The sequence below is a fragment of the Gadus macrocephalus genome, chromosome 21 (assembly GCF_031168955.1).
Source record: "Gadus macrocephalus chromosome 21, ASM3116895v1".
NCBI lineage: Eukaryota > Metazoa > Chordata > Actinopteri > Gadiformes > Gadidae > Gadus > Gadus macrocephalus.
Genome location: NC_082402.1, coordinates 7697749 through 7710843, shown reverse-complemented (window position 1 = coordinate 7710843; position 13095 = coordinate 7697749).

Below are 13095 nucleotides of genomic sequence, written 5' to 3'. Positions count from 1 at the left end.
CATTCAAAAAGCTAATCTTGGACCCTGAATGTAAAAGCAGGCCTCATCGAATCGGACCTAACGTAATTGTGACTATCATCAAATTGATTAACAACATGATTAATAGCATTATCGATTTTGTCATGGACTTCCAGATTTTGGGACCCACTCGTACACCCCTCCTATCGCACATGCCTCAGCTGTTTTGCTGCGTTGCGGCCTGTTCCAAATATGGAGTTGGGGTGGGGGAGGGGAGGGGATCATGGCATCCATCACTGGCCAGTGGCAAGGCCTAATGAAGCCGTCGTTTGTCTGCCTAATGGCACCTGGACCCCATCTGTCACCCAGGACCACGGCACGCTCAAACCCTCCCTGTTCACCTTGCCGGGGCCTGACTCGCCCCTCTCTCTCCCCACCGCTGACATCGCTGGGAGTGAGGGTTACCTCCCTGACCTTGCTGAGCATGTGTTTGTGGGTTTGTGTGTGTGTGTGTCTGTCACACTATGTGTAAAAAAAGAAATACAACAAAGAAACACACACACACAGACACGTACACGTACACGTACACGCACACACACACACACACACACACACACACACACACACACACACAGCTACCACCACCACCCCCCCCAGACATAAGGCTTCCCTGCTCTGCAGCTCTGACCTCACCAGTACGGGTCCAGGACCCCGTGCTGGCCTGGCATGGAGAGGCTGTGCTAGCCCCACCTCCCCTACCACCGCCCCCCCCGCAAGGTGCCCCAGACACAGGGACATGGCATATGCATGTGTGTGTGCTGCGTGCATGTGGGTTTGTAGTGTGTGTGTGTGCGTGTGTGTTTGTGTGTGCTTGCTTTAGGATGTATGCGTGTGTATATGAATGTGTGTGTGTGTGTGTGTGTGTGTGTGTGTGTGTGTGTGTGTGTGTGCGTGCTTGTGTGCGTGATCGTGCGTGAGTCTTATTTTTTTTTTTCACGTTCTCATTTGCATGTGTGTGTGCATGTGTATGTGCGCGTGTTTGTGTGTATATATGTGCACGTGTCTGTGTGTATACGTGCGTGCGTGTGTGTGTGTATACGTCCATGTGTGTGAGCGTGGGACAGCTGGAGAGGTTCAGCAGCCGGGCGGCTCTTATGGGACCGCTTCACGGCACTGGCTTCATCCACTGCCGGCCCGAATGGCCACAGGGCTCGCTTGACAACGGTTAACCTTGGATTTATCTCCGCCACGGACCCAGTGAGTAAAGCGCACACGCCGACACACGCGTCACCAACACACACACACACACACACACACCCACCCACACACACACAAGCATTGATACTCAGACTCACACACGTGGGCGAGATGCATCGCACCCTCACCCACAAACACATGTTCCATTTATCTAGTCGAAGGTTAAAAGAAACTCAAATGTTCCAAGTCTAAACCACCACGTAGGAAACATTGCAAACACATGGATGTGACTGCATATAGATCGCCAGTGGAAATGCAAAGCTATTTATTGATATATATGTATATGTAATATATATTTGTGGGTATTTAGGGATTTTTTCCCCAGTTCCATATTTTTCCATACGTTAACCTGCCTTTGTACCTAGCGGGAGGGCAGGCTGTTCCATTACTTTACGATGCTACATCTGTTTAGCCAACCCTGCAAATTAAAGCACCTTTAAGCTAGCTCATCGCTCAGCACACTCAATTAATATGACTCATTCCCGCACACAGCTTCGGTACTGATCACTCTCATCTCTGTGTACGTGTGCCTGTGTGTGTGTGTGTGTGTGTGTGTGTGTGTGTGTGTGTGTGTGTGTGTGTGTGTGTGTGTGTGTGTGTGTGTGTGTGTGTGGTAGTGTGCTGTGGATGGATAGGGAAGATAGCGGTTCGTCATGGAAATTGCTAAATTACTGCCCCATTATTCCAGTTGATTGGTGAACCATTCGTTAAATCTATACCATCTTGGAGCCCCTACACTAAAATGTGTGTGTGTGTGTGTAAATGTGTACTAAATGTTGGCTTGTCTTTGCACATGTATACCATTATATAACATTGTGCTAATGTGTGCATTTTATTGCTCACACACACACACACACACACACACACACACACACACACACACACACACACACACACACACACACACACACACACACACACACACACACACAATAAAAGACTGAACGATGTTTCAAAACACAGTCGACCGCAGTATTTTGTTAGGCCGATGAATATTCAGGGTGAGGCGTGAAGCTCAGACCGCCAAAAACGCTAATCTCACTTCCATTATCGTCCCTGCCCTTTTTTGGCAAGCACCTCCACCTTTCCAAAAAAAGAAGCAGACAAACAGGAGAGGCATGGTGGAAAAAAAAACGAACTAACGGGGCAATAAAACGCAGAATCACTGAAGAAAAAAACGAAGCAAAGCCGCCCACGCAATCATCAGTGTCAGGCGTCTTGCAGAGGCACCGGGGGTAGGTTCCTGCTAAAGGGAGCCTGACAGATCGAGAGAATAAGAGTATTAATATTCTCTCTCTCTCTTTCTCAGTCTCTCTGAGAACCTGCTATTAAACTCTTCCTCACGGAGGCCTCGGTGTCCTGAGGTGACGAAGGAGGCCCTTAACGCTTACGACGGTTGGGGTTTCTAGCAAGAGGTGAGAACATTAGTGGAGGGGTGGAGGTAAAGGTCAAAGGCCTCCGACTGAGCCAGACAAACGCTGAAGACCGGGACAAAGACCCAGCTGCCGGGCCGGCGGGTCAGGGCGTGGGGGACTGGCTTCGATCCGTTAGCTGGATTCAGCCAGTATGCTTAGTTTAATGGTAACAAAGCATAAAATACTGGGATGTGATTAAGAGTCAGTTACTGTGCTCCGAGATTGTATGTCAGAATCAATTTGTTTCATTTTGTCTGTTAGTATCATGCCTTTTAACGTCAGTTACTGTTATGTGATTTTGTTTTGTGATTTCCCATTTAGTGATTTTATGTCTGAATGCCGTCAGAATATAAATTCATGAATAATAAAGATGTTGAATTAGCCTGGGAGGTCCAATCAGCGTTCCGAGTAAACAGATGGTAAATGGTGTTCACATACATGTCACTAAGGAGGTCAGGGTATCGATGCCTTCAGGGTAGACTACGAACGTGGAAGAAGATTGTACAACATTTGCTGTACTGATGGTACGCCTCTAGATGAAGTAATCCATGACCGCCCGACGACTGTACAACAATTAGGATATCAAAGCAAATGATCTAAATGCTTAATCCGTTCGGTAAATACCCCAACAGATGCTTCTATGCACATGATAAAAAAAGAAATATCCAACTGGAAGACGAACCAATTACCATTGCCATCTGCATTAAATGGCTCTGAATCATCGCTTGAACACTGTGCGCTAGTAGCTGCAATAATGAGCACGTTTCATGAAATATAGATGCCATTCCTGGAACTCCTCACAGCAAGTGCCATATTTTAATGCATTGGTAGGAAACAAAGGAGATTATGATTTTTGTTTTATGTTGTCACCGTACTTATGATTCATACTCGTACGATTTTCAGTGGATGCGTTTCTCAATGTCCTTCCCTCTCCCCAACAAGGCTGGGTGGCTATCTGATTCACAACGACACTAACATCGGCTAACACAGCATTCTATTACCCCACCAATCAGGAAAACACAAGATGGAAAGAGAGAGAGAGTGACGGAGAGACGTACTGTAGATACAGGGAGCGAGCGAGAGAGAGAGAGAGACACGGAGAGAGGGAGCCTACGTGAGTTTACAGTAAGATGTTCCCAGGGACAAATCTATTGTGACTAATAGGGACGAGGGGAACGCATTACTGTCAGCACGGATCCATTTACATTAAGGAAATCAAACCACAGCTATACTAGATCACAGCCCATCCCCCCCCCCCCCTCCCACACACACACACACACACACACACACACACACACACACACACTCCATTACACCAGGGGCGGGGGATGGCGACGGCGAACCATGTGTCTTCGCACTGCCTATCGGTCGGAGGTCCATGTATTCGACACATCACCCACCCACTCCCCCCTCACTTCCCCCCCACTCCCCCCTCCCTTCCCCCTCCCTTCCCCCTCCCTTCCCCTCTATATGCTTCCCGATGCAATTATCCAACCCGCCTGTCATTTCTTTGATGTCGGAGTGTACATGAGCATTCCAATGCCGTTTGTTTTTGCTGCAGCATGCTCAAGAAGCACACACATACACACAGACACACGTGCGCGCACACACACACACACACACACACACACACACACACACACACACACACACACACACACACACACACACACACACACACACACACACACACGCAGAAGCAGTGCAGCAGAGCTAACACATCCATAAACATGTGTTGCTGTATGGCTTAGCCACCGTGGGGGGGTAGGGGTCGTCCAGAGGCCTACTCATCATACCCACGGCTGCAACACCATGTCCATTCAACACTGCCAACATTACAGCTACTGTAGAAGGCACCAGGGCTTGTCATTCAGCCCGGCGATAACCATATCCAATATCACGTCCCCTAAACCATGACAAAGTAGAAACAACTGAGGCAATAACGGGAACGACGTTAGGCTATTTTACAGGACGTTTTCAACAAGTCATGCTTTCAAAAAAGGGGACAAATTCAGGCCATTTTAGAAAGTGATGGGAGAATCTCCAGTGTAGATGACATCTATTGGCTTGGCCCAGGGAAATACATGGAGATTAAAGGGGCTCCTCGCATCGGCTACGGGAGGATGAGGGGAATGAGCAAGGGAGGAACGGGAGGATGAGGGGAGATGGATGCGTCCTAGTGGAATGTAGGTAGGAGTGTGAGGGTAATATGTGAGAAAGAGAGAGATGTGCATGGTGAAAGCAATATATTGGAATAGTCTGGGATGTGGGATGAGGCCGAACAGGGGGGAGGCACCAGTGTACCACATGGCAATGTTTAAAAAACAACAACATTGAATGAAATCTGAGCTAAAAAAATCATCTTTGAAATTGTACTTCAAAGTTGTTGTTTTTTATAGAGTTAAAGGTATAAAATGTAATTTCCCTAAACAGTAGCCTAACTAAAATACAATTAAACAGGAGGCATCTTATGTTTCACAAAACTCCCAATGGATTGAAATCACTGTTTGAGGTGTAACCCACTCGCTCTACAACTTTAAACAGCATTGTAGAACACTGTAGAACTAACGTTAAGAAAGTGCTGGGCCAATGGAGCTCTAGTGTGGGTGGAACGCAGATTGATTGAGTATACAACAGGTAAAACTCAATTAAAATAGACTGCATATTATAAGGCTTAAACTGTCTTCCACATGTGCACATTTGTGGAATCTATCATAGACCTATTTCTACAACAGTACTCTTAGAGATTTGAGTTTTTGGGGAATTTCTGGCATCAATCATACAGATTTGTGAAGACTGGATTGATTACATAAATTAATTCGGCCAGCCGTCTTCTCTGCGGGGAAAGACAACTGCCATCCTTCCTCAGAGAGGAGGGGCTATTCACAGCCAGTCTGTTGTCAATTTGAGAAGAGAGCGAGGATGGGCGACATCATGCAGTTCTAAAATAAAATGAGATTTTACCCATTTTCTTTCCAAGTAGTCAATGTATGGGAAACACTTTCGATCTTGTATGGGTCGTTTTCCTGGAAGGTTAAAAGGTAAAAAGTAGAGTCTAGTAGAGTCTATGTGTGGGATACACTGCACTAGCTTGGTCATAGTAGCACTTTGTAGGAAGCTAGATCACGATTTGAATATCCACTTACGGTACATAAATAAAATGACGGATTTCACCGGGTTTGAATATTGTTGGAAACAATTTAGATTGTGTAAGTACAAAACTGCAACAAAACATACAATATAGATCAGGCAGTTATTTAGTTTTTAATGCGGAAATGTTACACATTATACCTTTAACTGGCAATTTCGTTGATCACAAAATACCGAACAGCCAACATGTGTAATTTGCAGTTAATACATTCCAATTATACATTCAAGGTGGTCTCTGGCAATCTTAATCTCTTGAGAAATGTAACTACTTAAAAAAGATTTGGTGTATTTCAGTGCGTACATCATAATAACATGCAATTATTCCACAGCTTCTTCTATTCCTCCCATAACCCTGGTAATGTTGAAACACTCATTTTGGATTCCAGGCGCATCTTTGTGCCAGGAAACCACAGGACAATTCTGAAGTGTTTATACTTTCTCTGCTTCTCACCCGACAGGGCATCACACCGTGATGAAGCTCACAATACCTTCACACGGTGACACTATTTAAAAATCTGAGAGACTGAACTAATAATAATCTTTTGGTTGATGTCAGTAGGACTGGCACGGTCTGTGTGGAGACGAGAAATACCCAATTTAATTGGATCAGCTCACCTTAAATGATAGAAACACTTCAGAAAAACGACGCAGATTATACATGTCTGCCACTTGTTCGACAAACAGTTCTCAAAGGCTAGAATAACCCCAAATTTGTGTCACACAAAGTGCTGGGGAACGTTTCTGAGTTGTTTTTGACAGAAATGTATAAAGTTGTTAAAGGGAATAAAATACAAGTCTGCTGCTTCCGTCAAAAAGGGATTCCAGAGTGGTAGTTTCCTATTGGAAGCTAACTTTAGCTCAAACGAGTGTGATGTGTGAGGGTTTTGACAACTTTTGGTAACACCGCTCGCACCTGCTCCTATGGAACCAAATGTGTCTGTTTTCTGAATCCCCCCCCTTTTCATTTTTGAAACTCATGGGCGGAGGTTCTCCTGCTGAAAAAAGGGGTTTGATAACTCTTTAAATTGCAACATGCATGCGCCTTCCTCAATCCAGCAATATACAGCAGATTGGGATTTTGGATGTAATTTGCACGCCACCCCCTATCAAAAAATCTCTAGATCCCTCAAAAAGAAATCTCTCAAAAAATCTCTAAAATCTCACGCACGCACTCACTCACTCACTCACTCACTCACTCACTCACTCACTCACTCACTCACTCACTCACTCACTCACTCACTCACTCACTCACTCACTCACTCACTCACTCACTCACTCACTCACTCACTCACTCACTCACTCACTCACTCACGCACACGCACACGCACACACACACACACACACACACACACACAGCTGAGCCAAACAGGTTAGCCATGTGCTAGGCTATTGGCCCTAAAGGACTCTGAGCATCCTCTTGAGGACGGTCACAGTGCACAGCCTGAACCAAATCATCCAGGCCCATCAAAAGAAGTATGAGTCAAGAGCCATGTGAGGTGTCATGCGATGCTGTGTCTCCGTGTTGCATTGAAGTCATTTATATAACATAGTCAGGATGAATCACGACAGGGAAACAGAGCAGATTGACAGCGTAATGACGCAGTTTTGTGTCCATTATTCTAAACCTACAGCAGCGAAGGCAATTAGCTGGAGAACAAAAGCCTTAGCTAAGCCTCTTTCCCGAGTTACTTTACCTTATATTACCATTAAAGAGGGCCTTTGATGATATCACAAATAGAAAACCATAGTCCTGCCTAAGCTTCTTTCAAGAGTTACCATACCTTAATTAAAAGAGGTTCTTTGATTATGGCCCATCTTCCGAACAGTGATTGGGATATATCTTTTAGGGGTTTTATCATTTAGGGGGCAGAACAGACAAGTGGTTGGCCAGGTTGACTCGAAAAAAAAATCATGCAGAAAGTTCTAGATTCAACCCTCAATGTCCTCAGCCCACCTGTATACCTCACAGCTCATCCTCACTCTCCCTCCTCATGAATGACACAAATCTAAATATAGACCCACTGCGCGCGGCATTGGTTTACTTTGTACTTCCTTTCTTCCAATCAACCCGATCACCCTCTGAATCTGTAATTGATTGAGTAATGTATCACTGACAGCAGTTTTCCTTGTACTACTAATGATAGTGGTATATCATGACCCACATCCTAATAGGAGCCGTCACTGCGCCACACGAACCCACGGAGAGCCACTGGAGAAGCGCCAAGAGGAGAGCTAACATTGCATCAATCAATAAAATTGACTACATCCCCCCATCCAAAAACGACAACAACCCGAAAACGACAAGACAGACTGAAATAGTATGAGGAAGCACGGCCGTTTGCTGATGACATTGTACTTTTTTTCCCACTCCTTTTTTCATATCATATTTTTGGACCCAAGGTCTCTCTCGCAGAGGTCTTAGACTTTATCTCTACCTCTCTCTGTTTCTCGCTGTCTCTCTCTCTCTCTTTCTCTCTCTCTCACTGTCTTGTTTTCCTTTGTGTTGAAGCTCAACCTCTCGGGTCAGCACAATTATTGAAATACTGCACCGACAAGGGGGAGAGAAGGGCGAGAGCGTTGGAGGCAAGCAGCTTTGCACAGTTGCCCACTTGTGCGTGTAGGGGGAAGAGAGAGAGAGAGAGAGAGAGAGAGAGAGAGAGAGAGAGAGAGAGAGAGAGAGAGAGAGAGAGAGAGAGAGAGATTCTCTCAGCTAAAACAAATAGGGAATCAGAACAAATCGGATTTCAACAGGTCGGGCATCTGTTTCCCTGAATCTACAGCCTGCGATGTCCCGCTTTAATGGAGGTTGGATAAATCCATCGGCTGGGAAAATCTTGGAGTCAGCCCTTTTTATTTTTTTACGATAAGTGAAAACAAACCGAGGTTGAGGTCAGGGTCCCACCAGCCCCACTGCCAGCAGGGTTCCAGACCACTCTCTACGTTGGTCTAACGATACTTTAAACCAGCCAGGAGAATGTTTGAAACTGTCCCATTTAAGGGCTTTGATTATAACATTTTACTCGCCGTTCCAGACATGTTATTTGAGATGAAGGTGGAGATGGAAGCAGGAATAAAAAACGAACAATCCGTTATTCCTTTCAAGGCGGGATGGTTAAAATAGAACGGTGGAGGGCTTTATTCATGGTGATTTCTGGGTTGCTTGATTGCGGCGTCAGTCACCGAGCTCAGAGAACCGAGAAACAAAACGTCCACCCACTCCTCGTTCCACCTGTAGATTTTCTTGGGCCGTTATTTTTCCCCTTCCGAACAAAATGTGTGCCAGGAAATGTTTGCTGGTCTGATGGCTGGGCTGATTTATTCAACCCAGACAGAAAAACAACATACCACAAGGTGTTCGTAAGCAACTTTTCACTGTACTCTAACACTTTAGCAACCCATCCATAAGTTAGATTGTACATCCCCTCGGATCAATTCTAAGACATTTCCGAGATTAATCGAGAACAAGGTGACTCTGCAGGCCGGGTCAAAGTTGGTTGCCATGGCGACGAGCTGTTGTACGACTGTCATGACATAAAGCGCTATTATTTATGTAGTGTTATATTAGATGGTATGACGGGGGAACATCGCATCGATTGATGACATAGGTGGCTGAGACACGATGTTGACCTGACACTGAGCCAAACTTTGACATCATCCTGACTGGTAAAGGACATCCGTATGAATAAAGACAGTCAGACATAAAGATGATGACATAAATCTACCGGCTTCCCTGCGGCCCATGACCTATTGATGAAGAACACGATGTATCCAGATGCGTCATATATCTCAGCAGTGGAGGGCATTAGCGATAGAGGAGAAATATAACTTAAACACCCCCGCAAATGTATATTTGACAAGACTTCGTTATTATGAGCCTTACTTTAGAGCAATAAATCATTAAAGAACTGCAGTTATAATGATAAAACCATTTGATGATTCGTCGTAGGGTAATGTGTCTTAAAGTTTGTATCAGCGATTCTAGGCCGAAACATAAACGATCACATTCATCTGATCTTTCCTCAAGATCCGCTAGCTGCCCGCCCCATAAAGCGGGTCGTCAAAAAGACGCGTCTCTGTAGACAGTCTATGCTCCGAGATTGTACACAAAAATAAAATGGTACTACCAACCACTCAAAATCAAAATAAATAGTATTCCAACCAATCACCGACAAGGGCTGGTTGCTGTGGGGTTTTGCGCTGCGTTCATGATAGTTTTTACTGAATGCACAAAACACGGAAAGGAAGGGCAAGCTGGCTGATTGTTTGGGATCTCGCTTCAAATACCAACAGAAATTACGTCCCCCCAACATCGCTGATACAACCTTTAAGTCCACCGGAGGTTCAGGCCAGGCGTTCGTATTTATTGCCAAAACTGCAGCAGTGCCAAACGAGAACGATGACAGCAACTAAAAAGAAAAAAATAGATGACCTAGCTAATCAGATCAAATAGAAAAGCAAAACTTCCCTGACTCTTGACCAGAGTCAACTGTGACCTAACCATCACAAACCAACGTTCTCCCAATGAAGCCTACCTTTAATAGATTAAATAGGATTAAATAGATGTACTCATTTGGTTAGCTCCACCTCTATACCAAGTTATTATAAATCAATTAACCAACATCCCAAGCTTAACCAGCCAACACACACAAATAAGGTGTATTATCATCCCATAACATAAGAACAACAAAGTACAACTTCGTTCATACATTTCACACACATATAATAGGTATCATAAGAACACCTTAAAATACCCCTCTCCGTTTAATGCAAGGGCCTATGACACGACCCTGGGACACAAGTACAGGAAGTGAATGCAGACTGGCCCTTTAACGTGGAAGAACTCCGGTAGGTGAATGAATTACTCTTACAGACTGTTGATTAGTATTATGAGCATGCGTTAAGGCTTGATAGTGAGTATGATGCTAGCAAGGTACCGATAAGAGCAGGGATGTAATGAAAGTCCTTAACGATGCAACTACTGAAAAAGTAAATCAGTGAGCAGGCGATTAAATTACTTGTGTGATTCTTAACTGGTTGTGACAATACGGGATTGATCAATGCACTTGGCAGGGAATACAGAAAACACTATATAACATGCTACATGTCCATGGCATGTTTAAAACAGTATGTCGGCTTTCATGCCGTGGCGCTAGGTCCGTAGCGCTGAAACATGGGTACAATGCTGTTAAAATGCTGGTGTTAAAATGCTGAAGAGACGCCCCTCCACACACTACTGAGAAGATAGCCGTAGATTGGGAAACAGAGAGTTAGTCAAAATGAAATCTCCACACAATAGAAGAGCGGGAAGGAATCCAGGGGACCCCAGGGTGGAGTTACCACAGATGAATAGTAAATGCCTTGAATATAACCTCATCCTCAGCCTAGAAACATACAACAGCGAGGGAACCATCCAGAAATATCACATCATCCATCAAGAGACGGCGTTCTCCGTCTTTCCGAGTAAACACCTCATCAGGCTACATGGAAACAAAACGTTGCTCAGCTTCCCATAATATAACCTTCAAAGAAGCCAGCGACAGAGTGCGTGTGTGTATGTATTCATGGCTGTATGCATATCTGTCTATATAAAACCATTAGGCAGGCATCATAATATCATGAATAATAATATATTATGCATTCGTTATTTTGCCGTGACTCATCCATAAGAGGCTTTGCATATTCACTGTAAGTACATACTTGTTTTTGCTTTACATTTCACCCTGGAATGTAATGAATGAATCTATTGAGAGGGGCTCCAAAAAGGTTTTGTTGTGTGTGTCTTTGTCTGCGTCTCCCTGCAGAACTGTTGCGTACGGTGAGGGACAGCTATAATGGCACTGTTGGCTTTGCAACAGTTCTGAGACTCTCTCTCTCCTCCTCGTTCACCCTCTCTGTCACTCTCTACTTTCTCTCATCGTCTCCGTCTTCTCCTAGCCCATTCTCTCCTTCTTGCCACTCTCTTCTCCTCTCTCTCGTCTCCTCGCCGTCTCTTCTGCTCTCCTCTCTCTCTCGCTTTTCTTCAGGCATGACTGGGGCCAAATCATTAGTCACACAAACTGCTGTTTTTCTCTGGGTGAGCTGAGCTAATTTTGATGGGCTAATTACACCCCATCTCTCTCTCTCTCCCTCTCCCTCTCTCCCTCTCTCCCTCTCCCTCTCTCTCTCTCTCCACCGCCTCCCTCTTCCATCTGCACCTCCTACACCACCCCTCTCTCTCTCTTAGCTATTACACACAAGATCGTGCCATACATCACTTTGAGAGTCTAGCAGTCTGGAGTGGGCCCCCCAGAGCAAAGCCCCTCTTCCGTAGTGGGCCATAAGGTGATGTTAGGGTCTGGTACCACCCGGTACCCCACTTGGGACCAGACCCTGCCAACACAGTCACAGGTGGAGCATTTGTTGCTCCGGCAACTAGCTGGGATGTTCCCAAACCGAAGCAACAAAGTCAAAATATGGAAACCGTGGATGGATGGTGCTCTAGATTGCCCTCTTTGTCTCTGCTCTGTTTCATCAGTTTCTCCCATTCACCGACTCACTGCGTCTGCAACAAAAGTGTTTTATCTTTGGAGTTGTGTTCCTTGTCTCCCCGTTTTTTCCATTTTTCCCTCTCCTTCCCTCTCTCTCTCCTCGTAGAGATGTGCTCCTGGTCTCCGTATATGTCATCTGCATCCTCCTCTCTCTCTCTCTCTATCCCTACCTCCTCCCTCCTTTTCTGTCTCTCATCCCTTCCCCTCTCTCTCTCTCTCTCACTCTCTCTCTCTCTCTCTCTCTCTCTCTCTCATCTCTCTCTCTCTCTCTCTCTCTCTCTCACTCTCTCTCTCTCTCGTTTGCTTGTCTCTCCCCCCCAGTCGTTGCTTGTCTTATCCGCCTAATGTTACAATCGGAGGGGCGTTCCGAGAGCTGCCAGCAGCAGGGGGCCAGCTCGAGGCGCGCGGACGGAAGTGTGCACGTTAATGAGGGACCACCGTATGCAGGAATCAACCCACACAAGACACACCACGCACATACACACGCACACAGGCACGGACGCATGCACGCATACTCACACACTCGCACTACAGTCACGACGGTAAGCAGATACGTAAGTCGAACAAGCACGCAAACACACGACCATGCAAGCCATAGTGTGGACACAAACACACATAAACACCCAGACATACACACACACACACACACACACACAGTTATCACATTGTCAATAAATCCGAGCCAATAATGACACCTTCTATTATTACCGCAACACAACAACCACACCACTGAAATATTCCAATATAATTCAGAACACATGGGGAAATAGAAACAGTGATCCGGGTTC